We start from the raw sequence: 12,997 nt of genomic DNA, 5'->3' as shown, positions 1-12,997 counted from the left end.
GTCTATAGAATAATGGAAAGAAGTTATTAATACTTGTGTAAAAATCAGATCTAATAATAATAACAACAATTCTCTGAGTTATATTTCACAAGGGTTTACAAATTTTTCACTATTCACTCAGTAGGAAATAGTTAATAGTCCTTTCATTTACACGAATGAAAGGGAATATTTCTGACTTTTTTTCTGTAAGCATTAAATATTTTATTCTTTTGGAAAAAAAGGGAACCTCAAAGCCCACCCCAGTATGACACAATTCCTCCAACAAAGCCATACCTCCTAACTCAAATAATGTCACTCCCAGGTAGCTAAGTATTCAAATATGTAAACCAGTAGGAGCTGTTTTTATTTAAAACACCACATTATTATCTTTATTACAACACCTTGTTCCTATTTACACAATAACTATAAGTTCATTGGAGGAAACATATTACCTTTACATTTTTATTCCTCTGTAGCTAGAGGAACGATAATTCTTTTGGCAGACAGTTGCTAGAATCTCAAGGTTTAATTGTGAAATCATGATATCCTTCATCTTCAGGGTTTTTTTTTTTTTTTTTAATTAACTTGAGTATTTCTTATTTACATTTCGAATGTTATTCCCTTTCCCGGTTTCCAGGCAAACATCCCCCTAATCCCTCCCCCTCCCTTTCTTTATGGGTGTTCCCCTCCCCATCCTCCCCCCATTCCCCCCTCCCCCCAACAATCACGTTCACTGGGGGTTCAGTCTTAGCAGGACCAAGGGCTTCCCCTTCCACTGGTGATCTTACTAGAATATTCATTGCTACCTATGAGGTCAGAGTCCAGGGTCAGTCCATGTATAGTCTTTAGGTAGTGGCTTAGTCCCTGGAAGCTCTGGTTGCTTGGCATTGTTGTTCATAAGGGGTCTCAGAGCTCCTTCAAGCTCTTCCAGTTCTTTTTCTGATTCCTTCAACCGGGTCCCGTTCTCAGTTCAGTGGTTTGCTGCTGGCATTCGCCTGTATTTGCTGTATTCTGGTTGTGTCTCTCAGGAGCGATCTACATCCGGCTCCTGTCGGTCTGCACTTCTTTCCTTCATCCATCTTGTCTAATGGATGGCTATATATGTATGGGCCACACATGTGGGGCAGGCTCTGAATGGGTGTTCCTTCTGTGTCTGTTTTAATCTTTGCCTCTCTCTTCCCTGCCAAGGGTATTCTTGTTCCCCTTTTAAACAAGGAGTGAAACATTCACATTTTGATCATCCGCCTTGAGTTTCATTTGTTCTAGGCATCTAGGGTAATTCAAGCATTTGGGCTAATAGCCACTTATCAATGAGTGCATACCATGTGTGTTTTTCTGTGATTGTTACCTCACTCAGGATGATATTTTCAGTTCCAACTATTTGCCTCACGAATTTCATAAAGTCATTGTTTTTGATAGCTGAGTAATATTCCATTGTGTAGATGTACCACATTTTCTGTATCCATTCCTCTGTTGAAGGGCATCTGGGTTCTTTCCAGCTTCTGGCTATTATAAATAAGGCTGCTATGAACATAGTGGAGCACGTGTCTTTTTTTTATATGTTGGGGCATCTTTTTGGGTATATGCCCAAGAGAGGTATAGCTGGATCCTCAGGCAGTTCAATGTCCAATTTTCTGAGGAACCTCCAGACTGATTTCCAGAATGGTTGTACCAGTCTGCAATCCCACCAACAATGGAGGAGTGTTCTTTTCTCCACATCCTTGCCAGCATTTGCTGTCACCTGAGTTTTTGATCTTAGCCATTCTCACTGGTGTGAGGTGAAATCTCAGGGTTGTTTTGATTTGCATTTCCCTTATGACTAAAGATGTTGAACATTTCTTTAGGTGTTTCTCAGCCATTCGTCATTCCTCAGCTGTGAATTCTTTGTTTAGCTCTGAACCCCATTTTTTAATAGGGTTATTTGTCTCCCTGCGGTCTAACTTTTTGAGTTCTTTGTATATTTTGGATATAAGGCCTCTATCTGTTGTAGGATTGGTAAAGATCTTTTCCCAATCTGTTGGTTGCCATTTTGTCCTAACCACAGTGTCCTTTGCCTTACAGAAGCTTTGCAGTTTTATGAGATCCCATTTGTCGATTCTTGATCTTAGAGCATAAGCCATTGGTGTTTTGTTCAGGAAATTTTTTCCAGTGCCCATGTGTTCCAGATGCTTCCCTAGTTTTTCTTCTATTAGTCTAAGTGTATCTGGTTTGATGTGGAGGTCCTTGATCCACTTGGACTTAAGCTTTGTACAGGGTGATAAGCATGGATCGATCTGCATTCTTCTACATGTTGACCTCCAGTTGAACCAGCACCATTTGCTGAAAATGCTATCTTTTTTCCATTGGATGGTTTTGGCTCCTTTGTCAAAAATCAAGTGCCCATAGGTGTGTGGGTTCATTTCTGGGTCTTCAGTTCTGTTCCATTGGTCTATCTGTCTGTCTCTGTACCAATACCATGCAGTTTTTATCACTATTGCTCTGTAATACTGCTTGAGTTCAGGGATAGTGATTCCCCCTGAAGTCCTTTTATTGTTGAGGATAGTTTTAGCTATCCTGGGTTTTTTGTTATTCCAGATGAATTTGCAAATTGTTCTGTCTAACTCTTTGAAGAATTGGATTGGTATTTTGATGGGGATTGCATTGAATCGTGATCACTTTTTGGTAGAATGGCCATTTTTTACTATATTAATCCTGCCAATCCATGAGCATGGGAGATCTTTCCATCTTCTGAGGTCTTCTTCAATTTCTTTCTTCAGAGTCTTGAAGTTCTTATTGTACAGATCTTTTACTTGCTTGGTTAAAGTCACAATTCGAGGTCCTTTATATTATTTGGGTCTATTATGAAGGGTGTCGTTTCCCTAATTTCTTTCTCGGCTTGTTTCTCTTTTGTGTAGAGGAAGGCTACTGATTTATTTGAGTTAATTTTATACCCAGCCACTTTGCTGAAGTTGTTTATCAGCTTTAGTAGTTCTCTGGTGGAACTTTTGGGATCACTTAAATATACTATCATATCATCTGCAAATAGTGATATTTTGACTTCTTCTTTTCCGATCTGTATCCCTTTGACCTCCTTTTGTTGTCTGATTGCTCTGGCTAGAACTTCAAGAACTATGTTGAATAAGTAGGGAGAGAGTGGGCAGCCTTGTCTAGTCCCTGATTTTAGTGGGATTGCTTCAAGTTTCTCTCCATTTAGTTTAATGTTAGCAACTGGTTTGCTGTATATGGCTTTTACTATGTTTAGGTATGGGCCCTGAATTCCTATTCTTTCCAGGACTTTTATCATGAAGGGGTGTTGAATTTTGTCAAATGCTTTCTCAGCATCTAATGAAATGATCATGTGGTTTTGTTCTTTCAGTTTGTTTATATAATGGATCACGTTGATGGTTTTCTGTATATTAAACCATCCCTGCGTGCCTGGGATGAAACCTACTTGATCATGGTGGATGATTGTTTTTTAATATATACTGGACAAAATGCAAGAATCGAACAAGGCTTTATGAAATATTCAGGAAGCAAATTTTTGTTCATCTCTAACACTTAACAGAAGCAAAAAAAATGGATGTTCAGAATCCATTTAGAATTGTGAATCATGAATTTTGCTGGAAGATGGGTGGCACTTGAGAATATCATCCTGAGTGAGGTAACCCAGAACCAGAAAGGCATATATGGTATGTACTCACTTATAAGCAGACATTAGCCATAAAGGTCAGGACTCCCATGTTATAATCCACAGACCCAAAGAAAGTGGGTAATAAATAGAATTATGTATGTTTAACAAATGTGTTTTTACTTTTTTGATAGTAATGTTAAAATATATAATTTTATTTTTTTTTTAATTTTGAGATCATAATATAGGGTTAACATTTCTCCCATTTTTCCTCCCTCCAAACCCTCCTATATAACCCTTTCTTCTCCCTTTCAACTCCTTCTTCATTAATTGTCATTAAGTGAAATTTATGTATAGCACTTGAACACTATATCACATGTATCTGCATATACATATTTTCTTAAATATAATCTGCTCAGTCTGTATAATGTTAATCCTATGTAAAATTTCAGGACTGAACATTTGGTCATGGATAACCAGTGAGTGTGTTCTTCCCTGGACAGGACTATTTCTCACACTCTCAGTACTCTTTACTTGCCTGTAGGGTTTGATTGCAGCAAAGGGAACAGTAGAATGAAGAAAGAACAGGTGAGAAGAAAATCCTTGACAGCCACCCATCTATTCGGTTTCACTTTGTTGGCTTGATTTGAATATTTTTTAAGGAACAAAGCTCCCAGGGATTCCTGAGATACACATCTGGATTGGTGAGTCATGCTGGCATTTACAGAGGTAATTAGAGCAACAAGACTCTGGCCAGATCATTGCATTGATATATTGATTTAATTTTCTTGTTGGGGGGTGTGGAAAGTAGGGGTGTAATCTATTTGGAGAAAGTGAGATCCTGGGGTTGTATCCTAGTATTCTTGAACTGTATCTTGCCTTAGCTCCTTCCTTTGCTTCTCTTCTCTCTGCTCTTTTCCACCAAGAGAAGAGCAGCTGCCTCCACATAACCCTACCTTGATGTTCTGCTCAGTCAAAGCTGGTCAACGAACAATGGACTGGAGCTCGGGAACCATGTGGCAAAAATCAAAAAAAGGAAAGAAAAAACAAACCACCAATCCCTTCTTTGGTTTCTATGAGGTATTCTGACCAGTGAGGCAATCATAATTAAAGTGTTAACTGGAAAATGATTACTCTTCAGGGCACAGAAAGAAGTCAGAAAACTTTATAGCAAAATAAGGTAAATAGAGGGGAAGTGACCTGAATAGATCTCTCAAAAAAATGAAAATATCCCACAGACATTGAGTTACATGACACTCAGTATGACTAGCAATCTCCTCTTTTGTGCTTACCTAGAAATGGGTTTGTTTCAGACTTAAAACTCAAGTGAAAGGCAGTACTGAGAATTACAGTCATTAACCCCGTGGTCAAACTCTCAGATGCCACTGGTCCTGTCTCCTTTCTTCTGACGTCCAAAACCACCATCCTTACCTCTTCTGAGGCAAAGGCTCATCCCACACACAGTCACAGCCAAAGAACTAAACAAATGGGAACTGGATAGATAACTCGGTGACTAAGAGCATCGTACTCGCTACACAGCACGAGGGCTGCAGTTCAGAGCCTCCATAGCTACAGGACAGTCTGAGTGTGGCTGTGCATACCTATAATTCTAGAGATGCCAGGTAGGGACACAGGAGAACTGCTAGTCAGCCAATCAGGCTTCTGCTACAGTAAGAAACTCTGCCTCAGCAAGTAAAGAGGAGAGTAACAGAGCAATATTCTCACAATTTTCCTCTGCTCCACACACTTTCATACACCACCTATGAATACATTGCATGTGCATAAACCCACACAAACACACTAAATATATACACATACTACACATGCATATGTATACACACATATATATGCAAATACATGTGTATACACAACACACCTACATACATGCACACACCATCACACATATATACAAACTCACATGCATAGACATGCACACATAGAAAAATATACATATACACATGCATATATATATATACACATATCAGATTTGTATTTTGTATACAATCATACACAGTCACTTTCAGCAATTCAGACACACTTGTACATTCTTCTCTCTCACAGACATAGCATATGCTGACACTTACACACACATACACATATATACACATCAGATTTGTACACAACTGCACCCAATCACTCTCCGTAATTCAAACACACACTGAAGAGACACTCATCTCTCTCACACACATTAGCACCACTGACATACATGAACACACTCAAACATGCACATGCTAGCACACTGGTGTGCTCATACACACTTATAATCACAGACACACACTCATAAACATACACTAACACAGTGCCCACTTGTGAATAATAGTCACACTCACTGAAATACTAAAACGCCTTACAAATACACTCCACACATTTCACACACTTGAACACACAGTGCACACATACCCATGTATGAGAATACATTCCTACAAACTCACTCATCTTCTCACACATACTCTCACACACTTATGCACTAATGTGACACATACATATAAACAAACTAAAAATACACTACACACATATTGGATTCCAAAGATTGAGCTTGGGTATCCAGGATTGTGTGACAAGCACCTTTACACATTCAGACATCTTGAAACCCAATTTTTACCTTTATATTTACTTCTCTCAGTTTAAATTTCCACTTGGAAGAAGTCGCTATAACCTTTTATCATTAATGCGGAAAACGCAAGCTTCCCTAAGAGGCTGATTCATACTTTAAATGTACTTTCAGGTAGTGACTTCTATATTTACTGCTTGGGATTCTTTTACAAGAAAAATCTTAACACAGCACACTGAACAATCCTTTTGCTCTGTGGTCTCTCCTAAGCCTCCATTCATCAAGTTCTAAATTCATTAAGAGCTGCAACAATTGGGCACCACTTCCTGTGCTCATTCTTTTATTCTCCAGCCTTTCATTCTCGTTAGATTTAAACTATCATTCAAATGAGATGTCACCATATCCCACTTACCCTCTCTATTATTCCCTTCAAAGTAGATTTACTGCAGGGGTCCCCTGTCATTCTGTCATTGTTCTCTCTCCCTATGACCTGTGTAGGACCAGTGCACACAAGAGCAAATTGTTTTGCTTTTGCAAATAGGGATTGTTTTAGCTAACGCTGAAGCCTCTCCTGCTCTACAGTAAATCTAGATATTTCCAGATCTTCAGACCTTGCCAAGTGGTCTGACAACTCTCCTTCAGGAGGGAGGTCAGAGTGCATATGAGCTATTCATTATTTGAAGTTTTGTATTACTTATTTGAAGCTATTCATTATTTGAAGGATTGTATTACTTCCGACTAAATGGATCAGATTCTCATCTGCTCTCCCTCCTCTCTGCTCCTGCTGTCCTAGCTCCCTTCTTCTCTCTTCCCTGGGTGTTTTGTTTTGTCTTGTCTTATCTTGTTTTGTTTCTGTCTCCTATAAGACTCGGAATTCCTTAAATCTCTTCCTTCAGTGGAGGTCCTCCTGTTCAACGAATTCTACAAAAACAGAACTGAATCCTTGACAATTCCATCAAAACAGATCAAGCAGGAAAACAGGCCGTCTCCTGAGACTCAGGCAGCTGCAGGTTTGCTAGCATGTTCTAATCTGTACTGTATGCATGACCTAACGCAATTCCTGCCCTGCCCTGATTACATGCTGCGCGATGTGGCCAGATTCTTCTACACCCAGATCTTGTTTACTTTTGAAGGAAGATATCAAAAGCACACACACACAAAAATATTTAAAGTAGGTTAGCCAATATCTGTTTGAATCTAGACAGCTTGCCACTTTGTAATTCAGTCCATGTGGTGCATGTACATATACGAGTGACGCTGAGCATAAATATTTCCCTTTCTCCCCTACTTTCTTCCATCATCTTATGTGACTTCTGCCCCAGTGGTCCAAAAAAAACATATTGTGAGTCTCTTGTGTCTGCTTCTCATACCCTTGGGCCAAGAATAATTTTCCTCACAGCTAAAGCTCACCCTCAGTTACTGATTTTGTGTCTCCCAGAAGGAGAAGGCACCCTATGTGGTATCACACTTGGTCACCATTCCATGGTTAGTTATTGCAGAAAGTGCTACATAGAGAGAAATGACTCGTTAGGAGAGTTTTGAGTCTGAGCACTGTTTAGCATATGCTCTATCTACAAAGCTAGAGTTTACTCCAGAGATATTGAATGGTCAGCCATCTGAGGCTTAGCCCTTCCTTCAAAATGTCTGGATCCCATAAAGGCACAAGTGGAGCTTGGGGTGTATCTCATTTGGTAAGATGCTGTCCTCACATGTGCAAAGCCCTGTGGTTAATCCCTAGCACTAGAAAAGCAGGAATACTAGCTTATACCTATAATCCAAAGCACTAAGGAGAAGAGAAGTTCAAGGTCACCCTTGGCTACTTAGCAAAGGTAGAAGTCAGTCTGGATATATGAGACCCTACATCAAAGAAAAAAATTTTAGAAAAAATAATAAAGGCAGAAGTGGCCAAGTTTCTTGTGATTTCTCCCTCTCCTTTCTCCCTTAATGCAAGAACTTATCACAACCCAGAGTCCTTCACAAAGTCCTTTGGTCTGAGCTCACCCTTTAATCTGTGTACTCAGCTAGAAGCAATGTGGCATTGGAGGTAATGGTACCTGATAGCCACAGCCATAAACTAACTTCATAAAAAGCTTTCCAAATTGGCAGGAAATACACGATGCACCCTGTGCCCAATTCCAGACATGCTTGAGAAATCTTCAGATTGACTATGGACACCATCACTTCGCCAAAATTCATGAACTCTTACTTATACCAGCTTCAGCCTGAACTTAAGAGGAACCTGGAAAACAGCTTATAGCAGCAAATTGTTTCTTTCTTTCTTTTTTTTTCTTGTCCTCCAATTCTACATAGGAGCCCAGAAATCAGAACCTGTTGTTCTTATAATGACCACATAATTTGATGCTGGTCTGGATAGGTTACTCACTTGATTAACTCTTTCAATAATGCACATAGATAGCACAGCTCCTCAGTTCTTGCTGTGTCCCAGGCCCTGACAAACCACAGGCAACCCCTACCAGAAGACCAGTAGCCTACCCAAAGACCTTCTCTGATCTCTCTAATCGCACAGACCATCCCCAATGACTTCCCTCTCCTGACTCCTCCCTATATTCCAGCCTCCAATAACAGCAGAAATTCCCTGTGAACCCACTAACTGAACAGAGAGACAAAACAGGTAACACATAGCCATAGCACTCTTAAAATCTATCGAGGAAACAGAAACCAAGGAACAAAGCACACATGCAACAAAAATAAACCCGGAAATCAACACATAGGCCTATAGTCACACCAAACCCAGGTACTCAGACACCAGCATAATAACACGATAACAGCCAGAACAATGCCTCCACTAGATTCCAGATATCCTACCACAACAGGCACTGAATATTCAAACATAGCTATAACACAAGAAAAAGACCTTAAAACCAACTGTGTGAAGATAATGAAAGTCATTAATGAGGAAATGAATAAATCTCTTAAAGAAATTCAGAAAAATACAAATAAACAATTGGAGAAAATGAATAAAACACTTAAAGAAAGCCAAAAATCAAACAAACAGGCAGGCAGACAGACAGACAGACAGGCAGGCAGAAAGACAAAACCTACAAACAAACAGTTGAAGGAAACAAAATTCAAAGCCTAAAAAAAGAAATAGAAATGATAAAGAAGACACAAACTGAGGGAATTCTGAAAATAAAAAAATGTAAGACTTTGGAACAGGAACAACAGAGGCAAACTTTACGAACAGAATATAAAAGATGGAAGAGAGAATCTCCCAGTAATAAAGAAATGGTTACATCAGTCAAGGAAAAATTTTAAATCTAAAAATTTTCTGACACAAAGCATCCAGGAAATGTGGGACACTATGAAAAGACAAGACCTAAGACAATAGAGGAAAGAAGAATCCTGGCTCAAAGTTCTAGAAAATATTTCCAACAAAATCACACAAGAAAAGTTTCCTAACCAAAGTAAGGAGATACCTATCCATTTATATAGAGCACACAGAACATGAAATTGATCAAACCAGAAGAGAAATTTCCCTCAGCACATAATCAAAATGCAAAACATACAGAACAAAGAAAAATTTAACAGTTAGAATGGAAAAAGACCAAGTCACATAAAAGCAGATCTATTAAGATTATCCCTCAGTTCTCAATGGAGACTCTAAAGCCAGAAGGGCCTGGACAGAAATGCCACAGATTCTAAGAAACCAGAGATGCCCACCCAGACTATTATACCAAGCAAAACTCTCATTCACTATAAAGTAAGATATTCTGTAATAAAGTCCAATTTAAACAATATCTATCTATAAATCCAGCCCTACAGAAGGTGCTAGAAGGAAAACAAAAACCTACACCCATGAAAACACAAACTAACAGTATCACACCAGCAAAACCAAAAGAAGGTAAACACACACACAGATACACTCACATACAGACACACAAACAACAGCAAAATAGCAGGAATCGACACCTAGTGGTCATTGATATCTCTCAATATTAATTGTCACATTTCCCCAATAAAAAGTCCCAGAATATCAGAATGGATGTAAAGACAGAGCCTTCCTTTTGTAACCTTTCTTTCCTGTCTCTTATCATGAGAGTTGGACATATCCTATTTCTGACTCATTCTGTCAAATCTCTCTCTGATTCATCACTTTTCTGCCCCTCCGTTAGATGACATTGTTTGGGGTTAAGGTGTATACTAAAGGTGTATTTGCATTCCAGCCAGATATGTAATCCCTTGTTAGAGCAGCCATGTTGCTGGATGAAAATTCCTCTACAATTATATCTCTCCTATCTAGTGTTAGAGGGTAAAATTGGGTAAATAAAAGGTAAGAGGGAAGAACCCACAAAGTATCAAAAATCAGCTAAAAGTGGTGCCCAGTGGGGGCTCAATAAAGAAAAAAAAAAGGGAAATCTGATTTCAAATGCCATAGAGGAAACAACAGGGGATAAAGGGATGTATTTTTTTTCCAAGAAGCCAGCAAAAAAAAAATATATATATATATATATATATATATATATATATATATATATATACATATCATGGCTACTATCAGTGTGATATCCCCAGGTTTGCTCTCACAGGGAATTTTCTGGTATTTTTTTCTTTCTCTTCTTCATATATTCAAATTTTAGAAAAGGTTGGAAGACTGGATGAGCAGTTGTAAAAAATTATGGGTGGAAATGGAGGGACCTGGCAAACAAAAACATGTCTGAAATGGAAAAACAAAAGGGGTCAATCTGCTCTCTCATTTCTGAAAGGGTTGTAGAGTTGGCTGTGCAACTGGAACTCTTGGGAATTGAGGAGCACCACAGAAAAAAGAACAAAAAGTCTAAGTCCCTGTGACTGAGCAAGAGAGCAGGAGTTTCCTTTTGAAGGAAAGAGGAAAGGAAATTGCTGGAGGCTGTTCAAGAAAGACAAAAGCTGATGAACAATCTAGATGGAGAACCATCTGGTAAAATAGACTGTTTTGAAAGAAAGGGTTGATTTTGGTTTTTTTTTTCTTTTTCCATTTTTCCCTTTTCTGATTTCCCCTCTGGAAACCCCTATCCCACTCCTCACCCCCTGCCTCGATGAGGGTGCTCCCTCCCTCACCTACTCCTTTCCTTCTCTTACATGCCCTGACATTCCCCTATACTGGGGCATCCAGCCTCTCCACCCATTGATGTCTGACAAGGCCATCCTCTGATACAGAAGCAGTTGGAGCCATGGGTCACTTCATGGGTATTCTTTGGTTGGTGTTTTAGTCCCTGGAAGCTTTGGGGGGGGGGGTCTGGTCAGTTGACATTATTGTTCTTCTAATGGGGTTTCAAACCTCTTCAGCTACCTCAGCTCTTTAACTCCTCCACTGGGGACTCCATTCTCTGTCCAATGGTTGGCTATGAGCATCCACCTCTGTATTTGTCAGGCTCTGGCAGAGTCTCTCAAGAGATGGCTTTATCAAGTGCCTGTCAGCATGCACCTCTTGGCATCCCCAACAGTGACTGGGTTTGGTAAGTGAATGTGGGATGGATCTCCATGTGTGGTAGTCTCTGCTCCACACTTTGTCTCTGTATTTTAAACCAACTGCACTGTCAGAATCAGAGGAGAGACAGCCTGGTTTTTCAAGACTACCATTAGCTTTTCCAGTAGTCATGCATCGTATGCCTGCTAAGAGTGTGAAACGAGGTTATGACAAGACAGGGTGCCATCCTATACAAACGATAGTGCTAAGGCATTTTAAAGATTTCCTATGGAAGGTACTTGCCTTATGGGAAACAAATTCTAAATAACTGGGTCACTCAAAGTATAATTACTCCCCAAGACTGGAAGGGATTGGTAAGGGCTGCACCAGAAGCAGGTTCACAGTTGCAATGGTTAACATAAGGGCAGAAAGCCATGAAAATTAAATAGTGAAGCAGTGTGAGGGGAATGGATATAGAAAAAGGGTGAGTTGCTATGTGAAGAGCGATATGCTGATATACAAGAGCAGATTCAATTTGATTATGCTACTGTGCAGCAGCTCCTCTGCCCTCCTTTGTCCAAGTCACTTAGAGGCTGTAAGAGCTTGAGACAAAGGTGAGTATCCTGGGGGAAAGTCCACCTCATTACAAAGATTGTACAAGCGCTGGAGTGGGCTTCACTGTTTGTTTTGTTTTGTTTTGTTTTGTTTTTACAAAGAGTAGTCTGTAGTCTGAACTGTGAACAAAATTGTATCAGACTGTGACACAAGGTCTCTTCCCCTCTTTCCTTCTGTGGGAACCTCCTGCAGAATCCCACCAGGACTGAGACTTTGTGTTCTCTCCTTTCCAGTGCTCCACACTTGGCAAGTGCTTCCACCCCCACACACAACCTCTCCAGTGACTCAGCCAGCTCTGCAGCCCTTTCAGAAATGAGAGAGCAGAGTGATCGCTCTTGTTTTCCTATCTCAACTATTTTTTGTTTCTCCAGTCCCTTCATTTCCAATCGCATTCTTTCCAACTGCTCAGCCAATCTTCCAACCTTTTTTGAAACAGAACCTAACATATGAAGAAGAAAAAGAAAAAATATAAAGTCTCTTCTAGAAGCCAAGCATGAGATATCCCAGCAATATCAGCCCCAATAAAATTTTACGGCCTCTTGAAAAAATATTTTTATGGCCTCTTCATCCCCTGTGGTTTCCTCTACAGCATTTGAAATCAAATTTCCTAGAGAGAAACCTTGGCATTCGAAAATGTGATTATTGAATGTTAAAAAGGTATTAGATCTGGGCTGGAGAGATGGCTCAGCGGTTAAGAGCACCGACTGCTCTTCCTGAGGTCCCGAGGTCAATTCCCAGCAACCACATGGTGGCTCACAGCCATCTGTAATGGGATCTGATGTCTTCTTCTGGTATATCTGATGACAAGCTACAGTGTACTGATATCCATTAAATAAAT

Source organism: Rattus rattus, chromosome 14 (genome assembly GCF_011064425.1).
Source record: "Rattus rattus isolate New Zealand chromosome 14, Rrattus_CSIRO_v1, whole genome shotgun sequence".
NCBI lineage: Eukaryota > Metazoa > Chordata > Mammalia > Rodentia > Muridae > Rattus > Rattus rattus.
This window is presented reverse-complemented; position numbering follows the sequence as displayed.